This window comes from Lepidothrix coronata, unplaced genomic scaffold (assembly GCF_001604755.1).
Source record: "Lepidothrix coronata isolate B3197 unplaced genomic scaffold, Lepidothrix_coronata-1.0 Scaffold9, whole genome shotgun sequence".
NCBI lineage: Eukaryota > Metazoa > Chordata > Aves > Passeriformes > Pipridae > Lepidothrix > Lepidothrix coronata.
The window spans coordinates 5282076-5309123 of record NW_016690189.1 but is presented as its reverse complement, the minus strand read 5'-3'; positions in this window follow the sequence as shown (position 1 = coordinate 5309123).

Genomic DNA, 27048 nt, shown 5'->3' with positions numbered 1-27048 from the left:
CAGTACAGAACTATTTTTTGAGAATATGTTGTACTTGAATTGTGCTGCGTAACTGAATGGGCTTCAAAGCTATGATAAAAAAAAGATTCTCAGCAATCAAATTCTGGATTTTTTTTTTTGAGTTGATTTAAAAAAGATCACATATATCTTGAAGGTATTAACAGAGACAGCTTTGTGTACAGATGAAAATTTCATGGCTGAAATTATACCCTTCTTCAAAGGAAGGATTTAGTGGATTTCAACCAATATATTTCAATCAATACAATGCCAAAATGAAAGCCTAAGAGAGTCCTTCATTAGAATAATTTTTGGCTTTCAATTTTTATCAATTTGAATGAACTTAGGTTATTAGTATTGATGTTTTAACATAAGAGATAGATTCCAATTAAGGTCAGAGTAAAGATTTTTTTAAAAAACATTCTCTCTTGACTATAGCTGACCATATATGAAAAAACCTATACATTTTTTTCCCTGCATGGTAATGGCTGGATTACACAGCTAAAGTTGTTGCTTTTAAACAATTAGTTTAAATAATAATAAAGAATTTTTTATAAATTACATTTTTGGATATTGTTATAATGATTCCTGTACTGTGAGTTTCCAGAATAAATCTAAATCCAGCGTAACTGACCTCCAGATTTTTTAATGTGTGTACTGTTAATCACAGTAATATGACTTTTTCAGATGTGCTGTCATGAAAAATGTCCCCCTTTCTCACTAATACTTGAATCATGGCTCTGTTTTGCAGCTGTTCCCAATGGCAATAAAGACACAAAAAGAGTATCTGCACATCCATGCTTGTCATTTTGTATAAATTTACCAGTTTTGAATATTGAGTGGACATCCTTTCCAAAGGGCAGAAATTAAGACAAAAAGAGACATTTTGATACCTATTACATCTTCTAACAAATCACAGACGCATACTTACCAGCTTGTGAGATGGGGTTTCTTGGACAAAGCTTAGTAACATTTCCTCAAAGGCAATCAGTATTATCAGGCAGCCTGCACACAAACTGGGTTCAGGCCACATCAGACAGCTCTTTCTGAGCTGTGGCACCCTACATCCCATGGGCATGGATGGGCACGGATGTGCAGAACTGGATTAGCTCCCTGTCTAAATTTTCAGCAGAAGGTATAGTAAAATTGGGACATCTAGGAAGTTAAATTGCCCCTTATCCAATTTCATACAAGATACCAGAAGATGTTTTCTTCTAAACATAGCTAACTGGGCTACAGAAAAAATAGCCATATATACAGTTCAGAGTTTTACCATTGGTCAGTTATAATTGTAAAAAAAATATTTACATTTCTAAGCAGTGTAAGGATAACAGTCTGTAAAGCTAGATAATATTTATAATGTGACCTCTCTTTTGCAAAAGCAGTTTATTTGGTCATCCAAAATTAAACTATGCCAACAGATGGACAACAGAAAATTTTTTAAGTCTTTAGACTTTTATCTACTGAGAGACTACCTTCTTGCAGCATTATCTTTACGTAATTGAAGATATTGACACCACGTTTGGAAAATAAAGTTAGAAGCATGAAAATATAAATTCTACATGTAAAACCTAGTTAAAACTAATCTAAAAATCTAAACTCACTTCTCTTCTCTTTGTAATACATCTCCCTAAAGAAAATACCTTTAAGCAGATGTATGGAAGGATATAAATATATTACTGTAAAATTCATTTAAAATGGTTAACAGAGATCTTTGAGGATGTTTACTGCTGGTTTTTGTTGCCCCACTGAGAAGCATGTGTTTCTCTCAGTTTGGATGAAATGTTCAAAGAAACCAGCTAGCTTCATAAAATGCTAGCTAGAACACTTGGAGTCCCTGAGTGATCATCTGTATCATCTGTAATGAAAAGAGTGAGATTTATTAGTTTGGAAATTATCTATTTTACACAAATATTTTTCTATCCTTAGCTTTTCTTTTCTTCTTTTTAAAATTCACAGCACATTAACAAATGCTTGGGTTGTTTGTTTTTGGTTTTTTTTCCCCCTTTATGGCGATATATATTGCAGGAGGACATCAGGGATGTATTTTGCCAGGAAAGGGTGTAAACCTGATGATATTAAAGAGAAAATACAGCTCTTTACAATGGGTAAAATATTCTATTTTTTTTTCTTTTTAGGACATATTTGTAAAATATTGCATAGAATTATCATGCAATTTGACTTTTTTATCAGTTACTCTCTACTGGCCAGGAACCAGATTCTCCATTCCTGCTCCTATCTTGAATGATCACTGCTCGTAAGGCAATGGAATTATGATCTACAAAAGTAGGAGCCAAAAGCAGTGTGGTAAATCAATTTCATAAAATTGAGTATATATTTTTAATAAAGAAAAGCCTAAAAAAAAGGTGCTTAACTCTTCTCTGTTTTCTGTGACTTAATAAAAATGACAAAATGATGTGAAATAGTTTTTGTATTGTTATGGAAAGTTAGAAATTTAGATATGGAGTGCCAATTTAAAAAAAAAATATTATGCTATTCCCAAGAGCCTTGCAGAACTAATAAAAAAATATTCACTGACTTCTAAGTACAGAAATTTCTGTGTACTATTGAAAATACATGAAACAAATGGTCTCTCTGTACTAAAATGCTACTTTAGAAAGCCTAATTTGTTGCAAATCAGACTAAATTAGAGCTTAAAATGAGAACACTGCTACCTTACACTTCACGTAATAATGCTGCATCCTAACAACGTGTAAGCCATCACAAGATTTAGAGCTCAGCTCAATCAGGGACAACAAAATTAGAAATAAACAGAAAAGGATCAGTACAAAGTGTTGTCTGGCATAATGAAACAGCCTTTAGGTAGAAAATCTATTTTACTTCTCTCTCAGCAGCCTTGCTCTTTGACAGTCTCACACCCAGTCCAGTGAAATGTAAGGTTATTTATTTTATTGAGAAAAAACACAGTTACATCTCGTATATTCTACAAATACTATGATGTTGATCAATAAAGTGGTTAAACAATTTAGCTTTTATTGCTAAAGATACTTGTGTTAACAATGCATTTATTTAATATAAGATTAAGAACTACCTTGTATTTTCTAATGTTATGGCAATCAATGCTTAGCAGGTAATGCTATCCACCATGCTTTTATGCAACATCAGACTTTGTACCAGATGTGGTTCAACCTTTCTAACGACAGAAATGAAAATATTTCTTATATGACTGAACACTCAGTATATGCTGCATAATGTTCAATGCTTATTCCTTTGTTTTCTTTTATATTTATGTCAAGGTCTAAGGAAAGACTTGACTGTCTACATGGGAATTTTAATTTTAAAAAATTAGTTCCCTCATGCCTCTTTGTACCGTTTTTATTCAGAGCCTCCCTAGATGCTGAAAATTCTGCTTCTGCACATGCTCAAGAGTACTTCATTCAGCAGGGATACAGACTATGATTTCAAGTCTATTTTTATGGGAATTAGGATGTTCTTAACACTTTCAGTTGTTCCTAAGTGGATGACCTTGGCAGTCTTTGCAGAATGCTATTGACTGGCCCTGTTACTGCACTATCAGATGTCTTTCAAACTTGTGGGATGCTTCTCTCCACTTTATGTAATAAAGTAATGTGAGAAGCTTTTTTTATTTCCCCTCTTGCCAGAGCACAATTAAAGCCTAACTCACCCAAGAGTAACATAATCACTAAGCTGTGCTAAATCCTGAGCACCCTATACCATGGAAACACAGAAAGGCTGAGGTAGGAAGAGACCTCTCAAAGTCATCAACTGCTCGAGCAGTGCCAGCTAGAGCCAACTGCCCAGGACTGTGTCTAGATTCGTGTGTGTGTGGGGAAGGGGGGGGGTGCTGTTTCTTTTCCTGTTTGGTTAGTTTTGTTTTTTTGTTGTTGAGGTTTTGTTTGGTTGGTTTTGGTTTTGTGTTTTGTGGTTTTGTTCAAAGGGTACATCCTCCAATTTGTACCCATTGCCTCTTGCCCTGTCACTCGACACCAATGAGAAGAAAAGCCTGTCTTTTTTCTCTACATATCCTCCCTATTTATTTATATCCATTGATAAAATCCCCTCTGAGTCTTTCCTTCTCGAGGATAAACAGTGTCAGCTCTCTTACCCTTCCCTCATAGGAGAGGTGGTCCAGTCACTTCATCATCTCCGTGGCTCTTTGTGGCTCTCCAATACATCTTGTCTCTCTTGTATTGGGGATCCCAGTAACAGACAGCACTCCAAGTATGAATCAGCAGTGTTGAGTAGAAGTGAAGGATCTCTTCCCTGGACCTGCTGGCAATACTTTGGCTAAAGAATGCAGCCTAGAATATCATTAGCTTTCGAGACAAGGGCACATTACTGTCTCATGATCAGCTTGGTGTCCATCAGGACCCCAAGGCCTTCTTTTGCCAAGCTGCTTCCCAACTGGGTAAAATATTTTTATTTTTATTATATTTATTTTTTAATATGGAATTTTTAAATTTGAAATCCCATAGTGTAGAATGAATTGTATTCAGACATCCAATACTATCTGTGAGAACTTAAATCTCTGCAGTGTTTTAGTTAAAGAAAGAACAGTAAAATGGAAAGGAAGAAGTACAGTTTGAATAAAAAAAACAAAAACGAACCAACCAAAAAAAAAAAAACCAAACCAAATACCAAACCTCCCCTCCTTAAAAAAAAAAGAAAACCAAAACAAGGGCAAAACCAAACAAAATCAAGGGTGTAAGCTATATAAGTGTTCAAGTGCACAAAACCAACCTGTTTATAATTAAGGCATAACACCACCAAGTTCAGAGTTTAAAATGTGTCCCATCTTCTTTTGACTAGCTCTAGAAACTTCCTAGTACTTTCTATTCTTATTCCAGGTGTGGACTAACCTAGATTCTGTTCAGAGCTGTCTCAACTCCAGAGATTTCATAGTTCATTTATACAGATAATACTGGGTAAATAATAATGTTTTGAACAAAGTTCCAAGGGCAAGAAAAGAAAGGAAAAACATTAGGATGTTGTGACACTACCACACTGCTACATGTTTGGGGTTTATTTTATTCTACTCTTCACAGAATCATTTAAAAATAGTAGAAACAGTGCATAACTACTATTTCAGCTGGAAATTTGTGATGATGTAATACTGCTGTAACACCACAGCGATGGCTGAGGATGGAAACCATCTACCTAATCTTGATTCTCTTAGCAGCAGTACCCTGAGATAAAACCGCTTCCTTAGCTGTTTAGAAACAGGTCATTACTTTATCTGACATCTTAACCATCATCTGCTAAGATATTTTATCTCTTTGTTTGTCTGCCATATGTTTTCCTTCCATAGAAATGGAAAGGCAGGGGAAAAAACAGTAGACAATATTTGTCAGAGATATCTCAAAAATCTCTTATCAGAAATTAGCTGATTTCTGTATAATTTAAATTTTGCTTTAATGTAAGTATTTGATAGAAGTGAAGTCCAGTATTTGCCACTTGAACTAGAATTCAGTTGAGAAATGGGACTTAGTATGCTCTGGCTATGGAATTTTAAATTTTTTTTCCCCAGGATGTTTTCACATCAAAATCTCTTCAGAAATGGAATAACTGAAGAAGTTCAATGAAGTGTACTCTGAACATGCAAAGTCCTTTGGAAGGAAAAAGATCCCTAACATCCCAAACCAAAATCTAATAAAAGGACTGAAAATATTAGGAATTATTTTGAAAAGGCACACAGTAAATTACAGTTCTGTCACCAAAACATAGATTGGAAACTTTTATCTCAAATAGAAAAGAGGAAGAGAAGATCAACTAAATTGAAACATAGCTAGCAAAAGAAAACAATACATAGCTAGTTAATTAAGCATGAAACTTGCTTATGAAAAAAGATTTTTCATTAGTATATACATAATAATCTTTGAAATTTGACTTCACAAAAGGATCAGTAATACACATATAGAGATAGTCCAGAGCATTTAAAAACACATAGTGTTCAACGTAATGAACATTGAAAAAAATGTATTTTTAATTAGTATTAATTCTGCTAGTTCTAAACATTAGTGACCTTCAAATTAATGGAACTCTTCTTTAGGTGACACTTTTATAAGCATTTTCCAGGGTATTTTTCACGTGCTCTCCTAATAAAGCTTGCACAGACTATTGATGGAGACAAATAACTGGACTAGACAGACGGTAATCTAGCCTTATATGACTAATTATACATTCCTCACCAGGACAATTTTCTATATTAATGCACATTTTTCAAAGCATTTTTTCTTCTTAAATTTTTATTTGTACCTTCATTCAGTAAAAAATGTCAATGTTACATATAGACTGGTTCTCTAAGTATGTTGTCGTATTTTTCTTTTTTTTTTAAGTGTTAATGATAGAAATAGATAGGTTATTTACAGAGATTATTTGGTACTTTTTCTCATTCTCCTTAAGTCTTAATAGTAATAGAAGAAAAATTCTAGTCTATAAAAAATATAAAACTTATATGTACAGGATAATCTCTCAGATTCATATTTTCCTGTTTGTCTCTCAATCAATTTCTATGTATTTTCCACCCTGTGCATGTATATTTTCATCATAATAATCTGTGGAAATATTTCTTTTTTATAGAGTGCAGAATGATGCCTAATATATTTGCACACACTTTGTAATGACCTACAGTCTTCATGTCTTCATGGACATTTTTTACGTTATCCTTCAAAATTAAAACTCTCTTGGTATTTCTTTCCTTTGGGATTTTTAATACTCAGTTGCATTTCATTTGTATGCTTTTTGGTTAGAAGAACAGGACCTTTCTGGGATAATAGTATATAAGAGCCTTTTTCTTCTTTCTCCTTTGATGACATATGTGTTATCTCACATTTTAAATTACAGACTTTGCTTAGTCCTGCCTCTCTCTAGGTATTTTTAGTAGTTTTCTTTTTCAATACAATGGTTAAACACTTTTAATTGTGATATCTTTTTCTTATTTTTAAAAATAGCATAGTTGTTATTTAGAGATTTCTAGATCTTTATTGACCCTGCAGCTCACTTTCTGTCTTTTGTGCAAACTTCATCTGCATTCATAGCATGCAGACAAGTATTATGAATGCTTTTATTATTTTTCTATGATTTTGACTATTTTGAGATTTTAATACATTACATCTTCTAATTTTTTGAATTTCAATGTGTCAGAAAAACAACACAGTGTTTACAAAAGCTGATATTCTATTAATTTCTTATTTTATTTTCAAGGTGAACACATATCTGTCTTAGCAAAGCACTTGAATTAGATATTTAGAATGCACTCTGAGTAACATCACTGAGATCATCAGCCTTTTTTTTTTTTTCAGTTGGTTCACTAGAGTGAAAAAAACCCAGAGCAGAATTTCTTTCATGGTAGTATGAATTTCATTTCATCCTCATTCTATGACAATTTATAATTAAAAGCTTATGCCAGAAAATTCTTAAATCAGGTGTGATTATTTGTAAAGAGATAGTGTGCTACCACCTCCTATCTCTCCATCAAGGAGAGCTTATTTTCTACAGCTTAAAAACAAGGTTGTAGATTCATGCATAAATTGTTATGTACGTTATGTAAGTTGACAGGAAAAAAGTAACCTGTTAAATAAATTCTGGTTTTACGATTCATTTAATTTAACAATGAAAGTAGGATTCTGGGCAAGACAGCTAAGCCACAGGACTTTACATACCCAAAAGAAATACCACTCTGTGTGAATATAATCCAATACTGTAATGGCAAGATTGGGCTTGGTATTTGGAAGCTGAAAGTAGCTTTGAAGAGTATATGTTCTTTGAGGTACAATATTTTCTTGCAGTATGCAATGTGTAATTGTGCATCTGGATTTGTTCTGATGGATAAAACAAGAAATTACAGGTTTGTTTGCAATTTGAATGCTATGTGGAGATAGGGCAGTAGTAGCTGAAAATTGGATATTGTCCACCCACCTTTCAATACTGTCACAGTAGATTGCATTTGCAAGTTTTAGAACTATCATAATGTTATATCTCTCTGACCACAACTTAATGCCTGTATCCATACTTTTGGGTGCTTAAGAGTTGCAAAAAATACTTGTCCTTCGCATTTCATATGAACTTAAAGATAAACTACTTTATTTTTTCTTTCAGAACGAATACATTATATTTTTGCTCATTGTTCCCACTTATAGGTGTTCCAACAAAGGACAGAACAATGGAAACTATCAAATTAATGATGTGTTGTCACCTGGTAACATAGGAAAGGTGTAACATATTTACTAGCAGAGACTAGATTAATGTTGTTTCAGCCACTAGAAGCTGGGAATCAATTTCAATGCTAATCAGTGATTTAAAGAATAGATTAGTAATGCAGTAAATGCCATTAACCTTTCAAGCACTGCATCTACATGAAGCTTCCTGCAGAGACACAAAGCAGTGTGCAGCTGTGACACAAACAGAGCAAATATAATATAAAAAAGTATTGAAGACTTTCTTGGTCTTTTTTTTTAACAAAACTGTGCTCCAAACAAGTCTTACTTAAAAATTAGAAAAATCTTACCTTTTAACAACAAAAAAACCCCCAACCAGCCTTTTTTAATAAATTCTTATTTTTGAGCTGGAGTTTCCTGAAACATGAAACACCACATAAGCTAAAGGTTTTATGCCGATTATATAATATTCACTGGCCTGAAGCTTTTTTTCCAAGACGTGAAGGGTTTTTTACAGTTTCATATTGAAATGGTGTGCAAGAAAATGTGTATGTGGCGTTTAAAACTGCTGTGTACACATGATCTTGGAGAAATATTTTAATATTATTTACAAGTTTTCTCATCTGTTTTAATAGAGATATTGAAGTCTGTGCTGGCAGGTACCACGATTGCAGTGCTCCCCTTGATGATCTCAGCAAAAGGGAAAAACACATTATTAAACTTTATGATGGTCAAGAAAAAATAATATCCTCACAAACTCCACTGGTACTGGAAGAATTTGGTTTCTGTTTGTAATGAACCCCAAGATTGATATCAATTATATCTGAACTTGGCAGTACAGTACATACAAGATAATTCAGGCACTATTTTTCTGTTATTCCCATTAAACATTGTTCTCTAAGTACTTAAAATGTTATACTGGTATTATCAGTTTAACTCAAATGTAATCTAATTTTTAATATCCCGAAGAGTTTAAATTGTAAAGGTATTTTGCAACAACATACATTTTATGTGTAAGAATGTTCTGTGACCTTGTAGAATAAAATAGAAACTCTAACTCCCCTTTATAAGAGTACAGACCTTGGGAATCTGAACTTTAATTTCTGCTATTCTTTTATCCACTTTTTAATGCTTAATCAGAATGTTGAGATGATGATACATGTTCCCCTAGCTTTCTAGTACTGGTATTCCATCATTTTGAAAGCACTGTTGATACAATCGATGATGATAAATGATTCATCTCACTTAATTAGGCTGAGAAAAAAGTGAGACACTTCAAACAAAACTATTTTAAACCAATTTAGTGCTTAGGCTTTCCTGATCTCCTTAATTTTTACGTATGCTAGCATTTCTTTCTATCCCTATTAAGGTAGATATATCAATGTCTCATATGTCACAGACTAAAAAAAATTAAATTAATTCCTCAAGTGCAATTTGTTGCCAAACACACTCTGTCTTTTGTTTCCTTGTTGGTTTGGTTTTTGTTTTGGTTTGTTTTTTGTTTTGTTTTGTTTTTCCTTTGATGTAACTGAAAAAATGTTATTTGGTTGGTTTGTTTTACTGCTTCAATCAAATGGTTGTCATAAATACCAACATCAACAAGCAGTCTATATATTTATTTGGGGAAGATTACAAGTCAGCCCCACTTAATAACAAAATAAATGGTTAATGATGCACTGACAACTACGCTGAGGTTTATAAATTGCAGGTAACACCTTGTAATGGTTTTAAGTATTAGGCCTTCCTTCCTGGTTGCCAGGAAGGAAGGAAGGAAGGGAATATTTCATCCTATTCTTTTACCTAATCCAAACATATAAACACAGAGAGAGAGAAGCCTCTTCCTCTCTTCCCTTCTGGTGAGGTTTGGAGACAGCAGATCCCCTGCAGCCGGTCTCGCTTCTGTGGGGGAGCTGGGGCCTGGCTGCGCCTACGGGGCCTCTTGTTTCTGCTGATCCGGAGTCCGGTAGCGTGGCGGCAGCGTTTGGGTGATTGTACTATCCCAAGGAAAGTAGTAAGATATTCTTTTGCTAATTCTTTAGTTTGCTAGATCCTGAGTTTTTGATTGTGTATATCTGTTTTGGTTTTGTCCATTTATTCCTTCCCCCTTCCATTTCCCTTTTCCCTTTGGAATTGTATGTAGTATTTCAACTGCATATAACTGTAATATATGTAAATACATTATTTTAATATAGTTCGGCTAGTCTGGATTTTTCATAGGTTTTTTTTCTTTGCTCTTTGCTGGAGGTTTTTTTTGTGCTGGGTCTGGGAACTTGGTGGGGAGCCAAACAAAACTTAGACACACCTTTAGTGGACAAAGGCTACTTGTGCATGAATTATTAGTCTTTAAAAGATGTGAATAAAAATTAGTGATAAAAACTACATGACTTCTCTCAAAAAACAACTTTTGGGATGTGATGGAAGAGTCCAGAAGTTAGAATAGAAAACACTGTGCTCCAAGTGACTGTTAAAACCTTTCCTATCACTGTTTCCAATGCAAAACCAGGCTATATTTAATCAAGAAAGCATGAAAAATAGTGAATTGTGAAAAGAAGAGAGAACGATAAAACACAAGAGAAAAAAAGTGATGCACAATATCATCTGCTGACAGATGCTCAGCTAGTGCCTGAGCAGTGATTGGCCCCTCCTGACCAACTCTCCCCAGTTTATATACTGAATATGTTATCCTATAGTATGGAATATCCCTTTGGCTAGTTTGGGTTGGTTGTCCTGGCCGTGCTTTCTCCCAGCTTCTTGTGGACCTCCTCAATGACATCACTTTAGGTAATGCTATTTGGTATCCCATGACATTCTCCCAGTGAAAAGTAGATACTGCAAAGAGCAGTTACATGGAATTGAGACATCAGTATGAGTTGAAGTCTTAGTGGATGGTGTTTACCTTCTGAAAAAACACATTTATTGTTGCAATGTAATCCATTTGCATTAACTTCTCAGGTTTATCAACAGAAAAGAATGAACTTTTACATTAAAACTAAATAAGGCACACTGGTACAAAAATAGCTGAATGTTTTTGGGATGACTCAAAAACTTAAGAGTTGATACACATTAAAAAAATACAGTCCCACCAAACTCTACCATCTTCCTATCTCACTGTAAACTGAGTCTTTAGAGATTTAGAATGATAAGAAGATATTCGACAAATTTAATTTAAAGTTTAAGGACATTAAGATCTTAAGGGGATTGCTTCAAAGTGCCAGTACCTGGTAATAGAGAAAGGATGATCTTGTTTTTATGACACTGAACTGGACTTTGAGGGGATTGTGTTTTGTTTTGTTCTTACCATAAACTTCCCTAAACAGTAAGTATGTTCGTCTGGGCTTGTGGGGTCATATTTAGCTTGAGCTAAATATGTATAGTAATCAAAAATTAACCACAAATACAGTTGACAGGAAAAAAACAAAATACTTATTAACTCTTAAAAATGTTGTGTTTTACAACAAAGTATTTCAATGCCTATCATCGAGTACAGTGAGGATTTCATTCAAAGTCTGTCTACATCACTTAGTGGCATTAGTGGATTTTGGATTATGCTAAAATATTGTTTTACCAGAAACAAAGTGAAACTCCTCTCTGAGATCTGAGACCTAACTTTAAGTAAGACAGAAGGAAATTGTCATGCTGGCAAAAATAGTTGAATTCTAAAATTTGATTGATATAAAAATGTGAGGTGAAAAATGTAGAGAAACATTTCTCATACCAGTGGCAGGAGTGACTGAAAGTGAATGGCAATTTGCACCAGCTGAGGCTCTATCCCTTTTCACTTTTAAAGATGAACATCACACATTGAGATTTGTGTAATACTGAGTATACACATGTAGTGGGTTGACCCTCGCTGGATGCCAGGTACCCACTAAAGCCGCTCTCTCACTCCTCTGCAACTGGACAGAGGAAAGAAAATATAACAAAGGGTTCATGAACAGAGATAAGGATCAGTAGAGATCACTAACTGATCACTGTTGCAGGCAAAACAAACTCAAAGTGGTGATATTAATTAACATTATTACTAACAGAATCTGAGCAGGAGAATAAGAAGTAATATAAATCTTAAAAACACTCTCCCCCACCCCTCCTTCCTTCCCAAGATCTACATCCTCTGCCCCAGTGGCACAGGGAGACAGTTCTTCAGGCACAGACTGCTCCAGCCTGGATGCCACACAAGGTTATGAGTCCTACCAGAAAAACCTGCTCCAGCATGTTCTCCTCTCTCCATGGGCCAGCAGGTTCCTGCAAGGACCCTGCTCCAGCATGGGTCTACCATGGGGTCACAGCCTCCTTCGGGCATCTACCTGCTCCAGCATGGGCCTCCTCCACAGGATGCGGGTGGATCTCTGCACCCCTGTGGTCCTCCATGGGCTGCAGGGGCACAGCTGTCTCACCACAGTCTGGACCATGGGCTGGAGGGGAACCTCAGCTCCAGGATTTGCAGCACCTCCCCCTTCTCCACTAACCTTGATGTCTTTGGAGTTGTTCACATGTTCTCACTCCACTCTTCTCTGCAATTTTCATCTACCCAAAACCTGTCTTTCCTTCTTAAATATGTTATCACAGAGGTGTTATTATCATTCCTCATTGGCTCAGCCGTGACCAGTGGCAGGTCCATCCTGGAGCCTGCTGGCATTGGTCTCTACTAGACAGAGGGGAAGCTTCTGGCGACTTCTCACAGAAGTCACCACCATAGCCCACCTGCTACCAAAACCTGACCACAGAAACCCAATACAATACATTCTAAGCTTAATGTTAACTTTTAATAAGAACCTTTTTATAGTACTGTTAAACTAAGCAGAGTAGGACACCAGAACATTTATATTCCAGTGTTCTCCTAAGTAGTGTTTGTAGTCTGTTCATGAGTCTGATCATTTTTACACTCTTAATGCACTCCTAATGCAACCAGGAACATTTAAATTATTCTTATAATTTCTGTTGATGAACACCAGTTTCTCAGAAAATATTCCAGCATGGAAATTGTGAACAATAGATTTTAGTCATGATCTTTTCAAACTTCTACAGTTTAACTTAGTTGCAGGAAGAAAAAGCTTTATTAAACATGATGTCAATGATCCTATTGTTGTGTATAGTCAGTGTTGAACACAACTTGTATTCTGCAAGTATAGGCTTATCACTATCATATCCTGGACTTTTCTGAATATAAATTGGAAAAAAATTTCATATAAAAAATTCTATACTTCATAGTTATCAATTATACCTGTTATTACTTTTTCCCTTTTTATTTTCCTTAAATAGGGAAAGATTTATAAAAGAGTAAAAAGATTCTGTTTCAGCTTCACCTGACCTGCATATTTTTTTCTATTTGGTATATTGTTGTTACCTAAAACACTGAGGAGAAAAAAAGACTCCAGGCCAAATTAGGTAGGAGATAAGGTAAGGAGAGCAGAAGTTTTAATGAGCCTCCAGGCCCCGGGAATAGAAACCACTGTGCGTGCCTTCAGACACAGGTGCTACAATTTTGCAGTGGTGTCCATCCCATTCCTGCTCATCCACTGCCCGGTTCTGCCCAGTTCCGCCCCTCGGCACACCCCTTCGGGAATTGAGTCTGGGGGAGTTTGGGATCCCTCTTTCATCATCTTCATCCTCCTCTCTGCACGCTGAGTCCTTAGAGGCCCTCCAAATTTCCAGGTTTGAAGGTTGTTGTGCCTATGTTTTCATCTCCTGAGGTGCAGGCGTTAAGGTGTTTGCTGCAATTCCACGTTGAAAAGAAGACTAAACAGCTAACGGACTTTTGAGGGATTGATATGGGAGGGGGCTTGGTATGTGCAACCGTTAATTTACTGGAAAATACTGGTAAAAGATATAACACCATGAGAAATATAATACAGCTACATTTAAAATCTACATTCACTACATAACTACTTCTAAAGTCTATAAAAATTAAAAAATCAAAAACTCTAAGACATCATGTTAAAAAAACTTAAAAAAATAAAAAGAAACCTTTTGTAATACTCTGACCTAAAAAAACCAAAACAAACAAAAAAAAGAAACTTATTTTTATATGAAGAGAAATACAGGTAAACAGTTTTTTTATTTGTGAAGTATTTATACTTATTTAAGAAAAAAACACTTTTTTATAGAACAGGCCACTTATTACTTTTTAGTTTGTCATACAGATGCTTGCCCAGGTTCATATAATAAAAAGTAACAGAATCACACATAGAGATCTTTTTAAACAATGACCAAAGTTTCTAATCAGTTGTCACCTCCATCAAAATCATCTGCTTGGTGCTTGTATAAGTGACTCTGACATAACTCAAAAGATTTTTACATTTCCCTTATCCTTTATGGAAACTATTCATTATTTCTAGAAGACTGGAAAAACATTAACAATGACAAAAGAGCAATAAAAAAGAACATTATGTTCATTTCCAAAGTATCCCTTACCTCTAGTAACCTTTTCTGCTTCTGAACAGAGATTCCTTTCATGGGAGCTTATTTCAACAAGTATTTTAGATCCTGTTAGCATTCACAGTATTAGAAAGAAAGATCTTGTATGGTTTCAGAAGAAAGGGTTTGACTCCTGACACTGATCCCACAGAAATTATATCAAGGGCATTCAGTGAGAAATCTCAGGAAACCAAATTATTTCATTTTACTAGTGCAAGGTTTGTCAAATAGTTCTATTTTTTCTTACTTAGATTTTCAAAAGGAAAGGCATAGAATAAGGAAAATATGAAGACAATTCTTCATGTACACTGAAAAAATATGTAAAACTGTATTTACAATACACAAAGTTCACAGAGCTCTCAGCTTACCCTCGTGAATGTCTGACCAAATTAGTGTTATGTCTCAACAACTGTCTTAAAAGTACTGGTCAGCAGGACCATCATGTACTTAATAGGTGTGCCTGCTGTCTCCTGCTCAGGGGATAGGGTTTATGGCTTTATTATGGTGAGACAGTGATAGAAGGGGGCTAATGACGCAATGAGTAGTTATAAATGGCAATTACTACTCCTTCAATTTTAAACTTTAGGAAAATCTAACCCAAACCCTATGTTTTACGTTCGGGTCAAAGGTTTTATAAGCAAATGTTAAGACTGCCAGCAGTGTATTTGTTAACACAATAAAAGGATTCAAGGTCTATCCACAGTAGATGAACAGGTAATTTGTCTGTGAAACTGATGACAATGCTCAGTAAGATTTAGGGAAGATAGGACCAAACATCTGTTAGTTCCTGTAATTCTTTTTCAGTGAACAGTCTCAGACATAACTAAAAGATATCACAGTTTTATGATAATAAAAAAACAAGTATTTGTTAATGCCCACAACCCATCTGTGCCTGCCTTTTATGTCCTTGCACTGTCTATTCATTTGGAATCACTTCCATATTTACAGGTTGCAAACAGACAGAATCACAGAATAACAGAATATTCTGAGTTGGAAGGGACCCCACAAGAATCATCTAGTCCAACTCATAGCCCTGCACAGGACCATCCTCAGGAGTCACACTGTGTGCCTGAGAGTATTGTCCAGATGATTCTTAAACTCACATAAGGTAACTAGTTCTTATAGATTATAAAAATTATTACATTCCATTGTCTAATTATCAGCACTTACCATATTATCATAATTAAAGATTCATCCTGTCTTCCTTAATAAACAAAATCTTTTCTATCTAAGAGTTAAGATGTTCTAACCCCACCCAAATGACTTCTGTTGTTCTTCCATAATTAACAGGAAAAAGGCATCACAGCCTCTGATTCAGTAAAAGCTATCTTGTATGTGAGGATACTGAAAAGCAATTTTCTAATGCTAAGGATAGGTATTAGATCTAATTTTTGTGTGCATTTTTTTCTAAAGAGGTTAGAAAAAAGAAAGAAGCATAAAACCTTCTCGAGCTTAGTATTGATACAGATGTATGTTAACATTTGCTTTGAAAATGTATTCCCAGGCCAGCCTCCATAGATAATTCTCTCAAATCAAGAATGTTTTATAAAATTATCACAGGAGCATGGGTATGGACTTGGTAGACCACCTTTGTCTTTTCACAACAGAACAAGAAATGGAGCATTCTCTGTTTAAAAGATAAAATCTGCATTATTTTTCATAAAACTTTTTAATTTCTTGGTTTTGCAGTTTATTTTATCCTATATTCCTAACCTCTTCATAATTTCCTGTTTTAAAGAATACTAAGGAACTATAAATCAGGGATAATTCTGAAATTAAACAGTGAGAAATCTTTAAAAACTCTTTTTTCCGTGACTTGATCATTCAGACTTTATTCTTTCTTCACCAGATCCTCAATCAGTTAATATATACAGAAAGAAAACTGTCTGCAGCTACTTCAGTTCACCAAGATTGTAATTTACTCATTCTTATGATAGAAATTTTTGATTTGCTGTTTAATGAGAACAATATTTGTATTGTTACCTTTCATTTACAGGTGATAAGTCTGTTTAGAATTGCTACCCTTAATCCAGTTAATAAGTTGCACTCAATTTGATGATTTGCAATGAAGTCTTCACACTTGAATATTCCAGATGTTCAAGTTCTACATGAGGACAGTCCCTTCTGACAGTTCCCTAAGGAATGTGTTTTTTAGATTACGTATTTACTGAATTAAACACAAAGCTTTGCACTGGAGATTACCTATTCAGATACCTCCCCTAGATGATTATTTTGGTTAAGAAGGATTACAGGATTTTTTACTAGGTTCAAATTATTTTTCTTTATTTCTGAATGTTACTTGAGAGTCATGAGAATTAGTTACACATCAACAAATATTTGAGGAGGAAAGCAAATTCTGAATTTATACCAAGATTATATTTTTACAGAAAATGTATGTTCTATAGATATTGTCTGAATTCTTTCTATTGTAAAAATGTTAGTATTATTGTCTTAGTCTTAGTCTTTGTCTTAGTCTTTACAAATACACTGAGATTTGTTGGTTGGATTTTTTTTCTGATGTTTTCATTTAATAGGGATTGAGAATATAAGGATGGGGGCACAGCAAAATGAAAGAAATGATACAGCAAGACAAATTATTCTCTCTCCAGCACTCTAGGCATATAGTATTCATATGGCTAATGCATGTTGTAGACTTTCAGTTACAGTTTAGTTAGTATCTCTTTTCCACAGCCTAATTCCTGAATACGGCAGTCAGCAGTAAAACTTGCAGTGTCATGCATTTTAGAAGTAATGAAAAATCTTCTATGGTGCATTTTGAATTCATTTCTGACATATATCTACTACAGATTTACAATAATTTATCTTGGGTGCTGAATTAGACTCATATTTTTCACACCTCACCACACCACTATTGTGAGGCTTAATTGCAAGGTTGCCTCTTTTCCATTTAAAAGTGTCAGAATTTATACTATAACTTTCATGCTTAAACCAGTTAGAACTAAATAGTCATGTCATCTGAAACTGTTCCACTGAAGCTGAAAAAATTAATTTTTATTGCAGTTAAGTCCAATCTCCTACTGGTTTCCCTTTCCCCCAGGAAGGATATGTTACTATAACTTAACAACCTGCTTAACAACTGCTAAAACATGTAGTTCTGAAGTATTGAGATAAATGTATTTTAGTATTTTTTGCCAATTAAACTGAATAAACAACAACTTCAATTTCTTGGAAACAGATCCTGAGCAGTATAAGCTGACAAGTATTTAGGAATTTTGCATCAAGAAATAAAATAATTTGTTTCTAATGTAAAAATTAGTTTTATGATATTTTTATCAAATTGTGAATTCATACCATTTTACTGCTTCATGGTAATTTTAATGTGATGTATCCAGAATCAAAAAGTTGTTCTATACTTAAGAATTATTTATAAACCACACTAATTTCTCTACTATTTAATCCTTCAGAGAATACAGAGTTCATGAATTCCAGTACCCACACAGGTCCCTGATGATGTTATGGTTTAGAATTTATTCCTTCATTTTAATTAATTACAGAAAAATTCTCCAGGGAAACAGATCAAAACAACATTCATGTCAGCTCTAAAATAGCTGTCCTTAGTGGAATAAACCCAGAAATATTTAACTGAGAAACATATAGAATTAGGTAACATTTTTTGTGGCACTTGTGATTTGGTGTTATTTCTTTTCATTACGGAATTAGTAACAATTTCATTGAAATATACCTGGTTGTAAAAAGTTACTTTTATCCGTTTCTTCCTATAGAAAAGCATTCCTGTGCTTAAGTATTCTATCCAAAATACTAAAGACTGTATCAGCTGAGATACTGAGAAATATCACAGCTAAAGATATATTAGCTTTTCCTAGGACAATCCTGTGCTACATACTAAAGCTATTATCTAGAAGGGATTAGCAAAGGAGATGACAGATATTGAGATCTAAGACCCTTGGTTTCTTTAACAATTTTAGTGTAGCCCTTCAGCATCAAATATGGTAAACTTTTCCATGAGTATTTGGCACCATACACTTTCATTCTAAGTAATTCTGGATTCTTCTTAGCCAATTTTGCTCTATGGAGCAGACTTGTATGAATTAAGGACAACATGCCCAGGAAAACACCAGCAGACTTAGCATTTGTGTAATTTACTCTAAAACATACTCTAATGACACTAAAGAAGACTTTGTTTTCCAAACTCCATTTCCAGCTTGGCCAATAACCTCAGATTTACAATATCTCAATATGTGAGACAAAGAGAGTCACTATGGATGTAAGGAATGTTCCATCTCTTACAGGGTAAACCTCCTGTTATCTGAGTCAGGATACTTCAAGGGACAAAGCTAAGGGTGGCATGAAGTGTAGCTGTGTACTCAGTGGTCTGCCACACGCAGACACCTGACATAGACCCACTGTGCAGCCCAACCACAAAGCTAAAATATCTGTACTGTTCAAACCCATCCGAAAAATGTTGCTAATCCACCCAGGATTTTTTTCTCTTCTGTTCTAGCACAATATAATCCAATGGAGTCTCTCACCTATGATAAGGTGAGTTAGGCCAGTTTTCATTACCTTCCACCCCATTACAGACGATCTTAGAGATGATCTCTGATTTTGAGAGGTTTGGAAAAAGGAGGTTTACATAAATAAAAAGCCTGAAATATTTTCTTACAATATGAAGTGCATGTTAAAAGTAGTATTAGAGACAAGTCTTCTCGATTGCATCTGCCAAGATCAACTGACAGCACTGAGGACTGTATTTTAAGTCTCAGAAAATCTTTGATTACAGCTGAAGAATGTACAAGAACAATACAGAAAATGGACCAATAAACATTTAACACTTCAACAATTCTGAAGATTTTAGTTTTCTGTAAAATAGAAAGCAATTATATGGTACGTTTTAAATAGTTTTATTTCTGTTTACATATATATACATAAATATAGATGTGTATATATAACATGAAGTTTCTATCACAACTCCGGGATAATTCATTTATACAGCAACATACCATTTAATATTTGCTGTTTGTTCTCTGATTTGTCTGTTCATCCTGTTCTTGGTTCAATTCATTAGTGTACAGGTTTGGGTTTAGTATAAAATTGAGCCTAAGTAATTTCTTTAAAGGTTAGTATACCAAAAGGAGAGAATCCACCCTGGCACTTCCAGATGCCCTGCTGTGCATCTTCACAAATGTGTAGTTGCATCTTTCTTTTCAAATAGATTTGTAAGTTCATAGAAGAGCTGATCTTGGCAACCATAGATACAAATGCAGTGAATAAGACAGGAGGTCTATTTTATTTTCTTTTCTCTTGTTCTAACCATAAACACAACAACTACATAGAACACAATATGGTATTAATCACAATATTATGATTTCAAGAGAACCCATTCACTGATGGATATGAAAGCAATAAGAGAAAGGAAAAATTGATTTAAAATATGTAAATATTTCACATAGAAACATGCTTATATATATTGGATCGTCATATTTTCCATGCTGAATGCTAGAGTAGTAGGCTTTAATGTGTTAATCTGTTTTGTTGCATATCCACCAAACTAAGTTGGTTAAGTAATATGTAGTTTAAAAAACTGATACCTTTTCTTAAAGAAAAATCTGTTCTCATTAAAAATTCTGAATAAGTTCTTCCTTGATTTTCTTAATTTTATTTTTAAAATATAAATGACTAACTCAACTATAACGTGTGTTTGACAGAAATAATTTGAAAGTAATTATACAGAGCCAAGCATTTAAACTCATGGGTAATTTGAATGCAGATTCTTTCACCCTTTGTAATCATGTACTTCTGGTTTTGTGCTATTGAGTGAACATTATCCTTTAAAAAATGCAGAGAAAGATGTAACTGTTCAAAATTCACTCTCATTAAGAGACTTCAAGATATGGTATAGTAAAAGCATGTAGAACAAAGAGAGCCCTTCTGTGAAGTCGTATTTCCAGCAGAGACTTATAGCTCTCAAAACAGGTATGTGAGAGTCTTTCTTTCGTGTTATAAAAACAAATTCACTGCTTTGAGAAAGAAACGTATAGATTATGTGTCTATAGAAAAAGATCTGCCATCTATAACCCTAAGATAAATCATCTTATTTTGTCTGATTTTGATTCTGCCTTTGGTGGTTCATCAGTAGATTGAGTGAGATGGCTAACACTTTAATGGATTTTAAGCCTAGATATTTTATTTAAAATGCAGAAATATTTTACAATCAGTGGAATTGTTTTGGGTTTATCTCAGTTAAATGAGAACACAATTTTACAGTAATGTCTCTTCTTCAGTGAGTTTGAATTCTAATGGATAAAGGTCGTCTCCTCTCTGACCTTGTTAAGCATGACAGTGTAACATCTCTTATTACTATTCATTTTTCAGTGATCATCCATTGAAGTAATGGAAAAATTATTAATACCAACTTTATTAACTTTTAACTCCAAAACATATTGGAGGCTACTACAAATAATTTCTGAGAAAACTGTGATTCAGGTTAAATATTGCTGAACATTTAAGGAAAGTGCTAGAATCCTTATGGTTAATATGCTCTAATAGTGAAGGAGAAATTGGAGCAGTGGAAGTTAACAGGAAAACAAAAAAAATCTACTCTATCCAGAGACTTACAGAATGAAAAGAATTCATTGCAAGATTGGTATCACATACTAAAAATGTTTGTGAACAATATATTCTAAGATGTTAATAAAGTTTCGTGTTAATTGCAAGGTGGTTGTTATATTCTTGGACCTTAGTAATAAAATGATACAATCTAGTTACATGGTAGACACAATTTTGAAGGTAGCATTTTCATCTCTTGCATGTGATATGACACAGGTGATCCTCCTGCCCATTTAAGTCTATGTTACAGTGGCACATCATACCACCTATGCTATCGAACAAGTGTGCTATCACAGTTGCTGTCATAGAGAGGAGAGGGCATTTTTGGCCATAGTTGCCAACTATCTGCAGTAAAAATTGAATGGCTTAGGTATATAAATGTGTGGAAAAAAACGGGTTAGAGACATGTAACGTATCTCAATTTTTTTTCTGGAATCTCCTGGCAGTACATGTATCAATCTAGTATTCTATAAATGAATATCCTTATCATTACTGTTTCTGAACCTGGCAGATGTTCATGGTAAACTAAAAGTTTAAATTACACTTAGTTTCCTTTTATTGTTGTTTATTCAATGATTTGAAAGCATTCCACCAATTTAAAATGTGGAATTAATTGCCCATAAGGCACATGATGAATTGAAACAATTTTAATAATAGTGCCTGTCGCTGAGTAGCAACCTGAAATCAAGTGGTTTGCTGATGATTCCTATGTCAGTGAATAAAGGCAGAACAGATTGTCAGAATCCTACTCTTATTTTTTCAAAGGAGGAATACTGTTCCTTCTGAGGAGTTTGTTATTTTAAGTGACTAATTACAAGCTGACGGTTTCTTCTTTACTTTCTTTTTTGATTCTTCCTTTTGAATTGTACTCAGGAGGTGAAGTGGAGCAAGTGCTACACTGAAGGCCTAGAAGTGGAGCATAGAATGCTGATAGATTCATCATATCTATTGTCTCCAACTAAAAAACATAATAGGCAAAATCCTAGTTCAATTCACTTTGTGGGCTCCCAAGTTCACCAAACATCTATTTATTCCACAGTAATTTTGTCTTTGATTTTATTTAAGAGAGTATTAAGGGATCTCACGGATCTGTTCTAAAAAGAGTGATAGGCAAGCATAAAATACTTAATCCCACTGTTAGTCAATTTTTCAAGTTGCTTTTTGAGTTTTTAAAAAATGTTATTAAAAACTGTGTTCTAGAAAATTCTAGTTAAAAGTACTTGTTTAACATACAGTTCTCAAAACTTTGTAGAATGAATAGATCAAAATTTCTTTATTGTTCTCTGGTGGGCTGATTTTGGCAAACAAAATCCCATCCATGGGCTCACTCACTCCCCATCCTTAGATTTCAGAGAAAATAGGTTGAGAAAGATCCTGGATTGAAATAAAACCAGGGATATTGCTTACCGACTATGATTTTGGACAAAAAATACTTGACTTGGGGAAAATTAATTTCATTTATTTACAATTTGTATAGATTTGGGTAGTGAAAAGACATACACTAAAACATCTTTCATCCCTTCTCTCTGAGGCTCTACTTTAAGCCTTTAATCCCAACCCCGCTACCTGTTCCTAATCCTAATGCAGCAGAAATGAAAGGGTTTATGGTCAGTCATAAAGATTTATGCCTGCTGTTCCCTCCCTCTCACACACTTACCCTGCTGTGGCATGGGCTCTCCCCACAGCTTGCAGTTCCCTCAGGAAATATCCACATACTCTGGTGTAGGACCTCTGTGGGCATCTGCTCCAGCTTTTCCTCCTCTTCCTCCTTCTCCTCAGACCTTGATGTTTCCTCAGCTGCTTCTCACTATCTTGTTTCTTCACTCCTGTCTCTGTCTTTCTTATTTTTGTTCACGTTTCTTAAATTTTTTTTCCCAGAGGTGCCACCATTTTAGCTCAGGGGTTCAGCTATAGCCTGCAGGGATTTGGTTGGAATTAGTTTGAACTGTCCATGCACAACATGGGGCAGCCCCAGCTCCTCCTCATAGAGGTCCCTGCTGCCAACACTTTGGGCACATGCACCCATGCCTTTATAAACATTAATTCAGTGGTGTACATAGTACAGTGAGGCCTTTAGTGTCTCAGGCATCACCTAAAAAAAAGTATATAGTTATAATATGAATTTCATTTTGTATTTCCACAGTAATTTTATTTCACCGATGCACATGAGAAAGAATTATTTGCCTCTTTTTGCCTTCCCCTTCATTTTTTTGTTATTCTTTAAATAGTGAATAAAAGAAAAAATTAGTTTTGGAACTATCTTTTGGGCAACGGTCAAATAACTGTAGTGGTAAAAACACTAAATAGGAAACCATTTCATTATCATTTAAGATAGAATCAGAGATTTATGTAGAATCATTTAGATTGGAAAAGACTTCTAAGATCATGGAGTCCAATGTCATACCTAACATTTTCAAGTCCACCACTAAACAATGCCCCAAAGTGACTCATCTACCTCCAGAGATGATGATTCCTCCATTTCCATGGTCAACCTGTTCCAGTGCTTGATAACTCTTTTTGTGAAGAAATTTTTCCTAATATTTAATCTAAACATTCCCTGGCACAATTTGAGGCCATTTTCTCTTTTTCTATCACTTGTTACTTGGGAAAAGAGACCAACCCCACCAGGTTACAACCTCCTTTCAAGCAGCTGTAGAGAGGGATGAGGTCTCCCTTCATCAGCTCCTCATAAGACTTGTGCTCCAGACCCTTTAACAGCTTTGTTGCCCTTCTCTGGACATGCTCCAGCACCTCAGTGTCCTCCTTTTAGTGAGGGGCCCAAAACAGCACAGAACCAGTACTGAGTACAGGGGGGAAATCACTTTCCTAGTCCTGCTAGCCACATTATTTCTAATATAGGCCAGGATGTCACTGGCCTTGGCCACCTAGACACACTGCTGGCTCATGTTATGTTGTATACAACATAACAATAATCTTTGCATATTCCTTCTACTCTTGTACAGAAAACTGGTATATATTGATCACATAGAAACTGGTGTTTCTGCCTTTCTGAAGCTTATGATTTGCAATCATGCATAACAATCCACTTACAGCTATTTTCTGGGTTCTTTCGTACAAGAGTGTTAACAACATTATCAAGAAGCTTTTTAAGAACAACTCTCAGCTCCACTGGTGGTGGTTGTTTCCTCCTTGTGTGGAATGATCCCTTATCCTTTCATCAAGAACTGTCAACCCACTTACAGAGACACCTTTATGCTGTATGACTAGCTTTAATGCACAGCCAATCCACCTTTGTCTCAGATACAGTGCTGTGTTTTCCCTGCACTTAGCAGGCAAATCAAACTGAACAGTGTTCCCTTCTGTCTCCAGCATTTTACTGCATTTGAGGAGTTATGTATGTTTCCTACTAGGAGGAAAAAGCAAACATGGTGTTTCTTTGATGCAATCATCTTTACAAAGACGGCACAAGATACTATTTCTATAAACACAATGGGGAGGAGAGGAGAAACAGCAGGAATGTCTTAGTGCCAAAGCATTTTTCAGAGCACTTAGTCCACATGTCCTTTCAGACGTTGCCATTTCCTGAGCTAAGGGTGCTTGTGGTTTGTTTCACTTATTCTCTTCTTTAAGAGTTTGAGTCTTTTTTTCTTCCCCTCTGTATGAAACAGGAAATATGCACAAGGCAGCCCCACAATGAAATTCCCTCTACCCACATTTGAGTGCTATATACATTTTGTTTGGCAAAGGAGAATAGACAATTGTCTCAGTTTAAGGACACTATTTATTTCAGCTATTTGATCTTGCAGTAGTTGAAAATAGATGATGTTCTCTTTTCCAAAAAATAATAGTTTAAAAATATGGAATTTAAAAGGAATCTTTTCTTCTGAAAGATGAACTTCTATGAATATGACATTTTGGAACATTGTATAAGAAATTACACCTTTGTAAAAAAATTAATTGTAATTACACCTATTTTCAAGTTACAATCTAATTATAGTCACATAATCTTGCACTATTTACAGTTTTACTTATGTCCTTTTTCAATAGAAGCAGTATAATTTCACAGGTTCAGACCACTAATTGTACAGTAAGGTCTAGACTGCAGCTACAAAAGACTTTATTCAATTGCTATGTAAATTAATTAGAAGGACTAATGTGTGACTTTATGCCACTAGAGATACAATATGACCTTATACTTTGCCATTAATGACCTTAGAGTTTGCAAGGAAAAGAATGCTAACATAATGATTGTGTTGGCAAAATAACACAGGGTAAAATGAAAGCACATTTTGGATTTCATTTTTTTAAGTTTTCAGGAAAAATGCTGTTCTATGAAAGAATACTGGATGTTTAATACTAAGATTTTATCAGAGCCTTGAAGAATGATTATCGTTTTTTTAGTATTTGTCTTAAGGAAGAGAAGTGAGGGGTGTTTGCTGTAATCTACAATTCAGAATTCAAACTGCAGGCAGAGGAGAAAGGAATAGTATAAATAATTAAAGAAGTAGTACAAAAGATACCTGTTCTATTAAAGTATATATATACTGTTATATTTTTCCAGTTATACTTTCCCAGTCTAGATAAAAGATATGTTCTACCTTTACTTTTAAGTTGCATTCTGTTTTCCTCAGAATGAAACTTCAAACAAAAATATATTTAGGCTTTTGGCAGAGGTTGGGTCTGTCAGCTGCAGTTCATCAACTGATGAATCAGAAATACTTTGGCTAGCAAAAAAAGATTTTTGTTTGATTTTTTCTACTAGATTTTGTAGATCTTACAACTGAAGCTATGTAAGCAACATTCAGGATGAAAACCTTAATTCACTGAGAAAGAATTCAGTGTTTAGTCTAATATGAGAAAGACAACTCTTCAAAAAATTGAGGAAATGAATAGTTATTTCCACAGACTGTTAGGCTCTTCTGGAAAATCATAGAATCATCAGGGTTGGAAAAGACCTCCAAGACCATCTAATTCAACCTTTGACTGAACACCACTATGTAAACTAAACCATAGTACTAAGTTCCACCTCCATTCACCTCTTGAGTGCTTCCAGTGATGGTGACTCCACCACTTCCCTGAGCATCCTGTTCCAGTGATTAACCACTGTTTCACTGAAGAAATTCTTCCAGATGTCCAACCTGGACCTCTCTTGGCATAGTTTGAGGTCATTTCCTCTTGTATTGTTCCTAGTTGCCTGGGAGAAGATGCTGAGCCCCATCTTGCTACGACCTCCTTTCAGGTAGTTGTAGAGAGTGATAAGATCTCCCTTGAGCCTCCTTTTCTCTGGGTTAAACAACCCCAGATCTCTCAGCTACTCCTCATATGATTTGCCCTCTAGATCCTTCATCGGCTCTGCTGCCCTTCTCTAGACACACTCTAGCATCTCAAAGTCTTTCCTGTAGGGAGGGGCCCAAAACAACACAGTACTGGATGTATACCTTCACCAGTGCTGAGTAAAGGGGGACAATCACTTCCTTAATCCTGCTGGTCACACTATCTTTGATACAGACCAGGATGCTCTCGGCCTTCTTGGCTACCTGGGCATTCTGCTCACTTATGTTCAGCTGGGTGTCAACCAGCACCCTCAGGTCCTTTTCTGCTGGGCCACTTTCCAGTCACTCTTCCACCAGCCTGTAGCACTGCCTGAGGTTCTTGTGACCAAAGGGCAGGACCTGGGACTTTGCCTTGTTGAATTTCATACAGTTGGCCTTGGTCCATCAATCCAGACTATTTAGATCCCTCTGCAGAGCCCTCCTGACCTCCAGCAGATCAACACCCTTGCCCAATGTGGTGTCGTATGTGAACTTACCGAAGGTGCACTTGATCCCCTCGTCTTTATCACCAATGAAGACGTTAAACAGGACTGGTCAGCTGCCAACTAGATGTAGCACCATTCACCACCCTGCCCTTCAGACCAGTTTTTAAACCAGAAAGGAGTGCAACTGCTCAA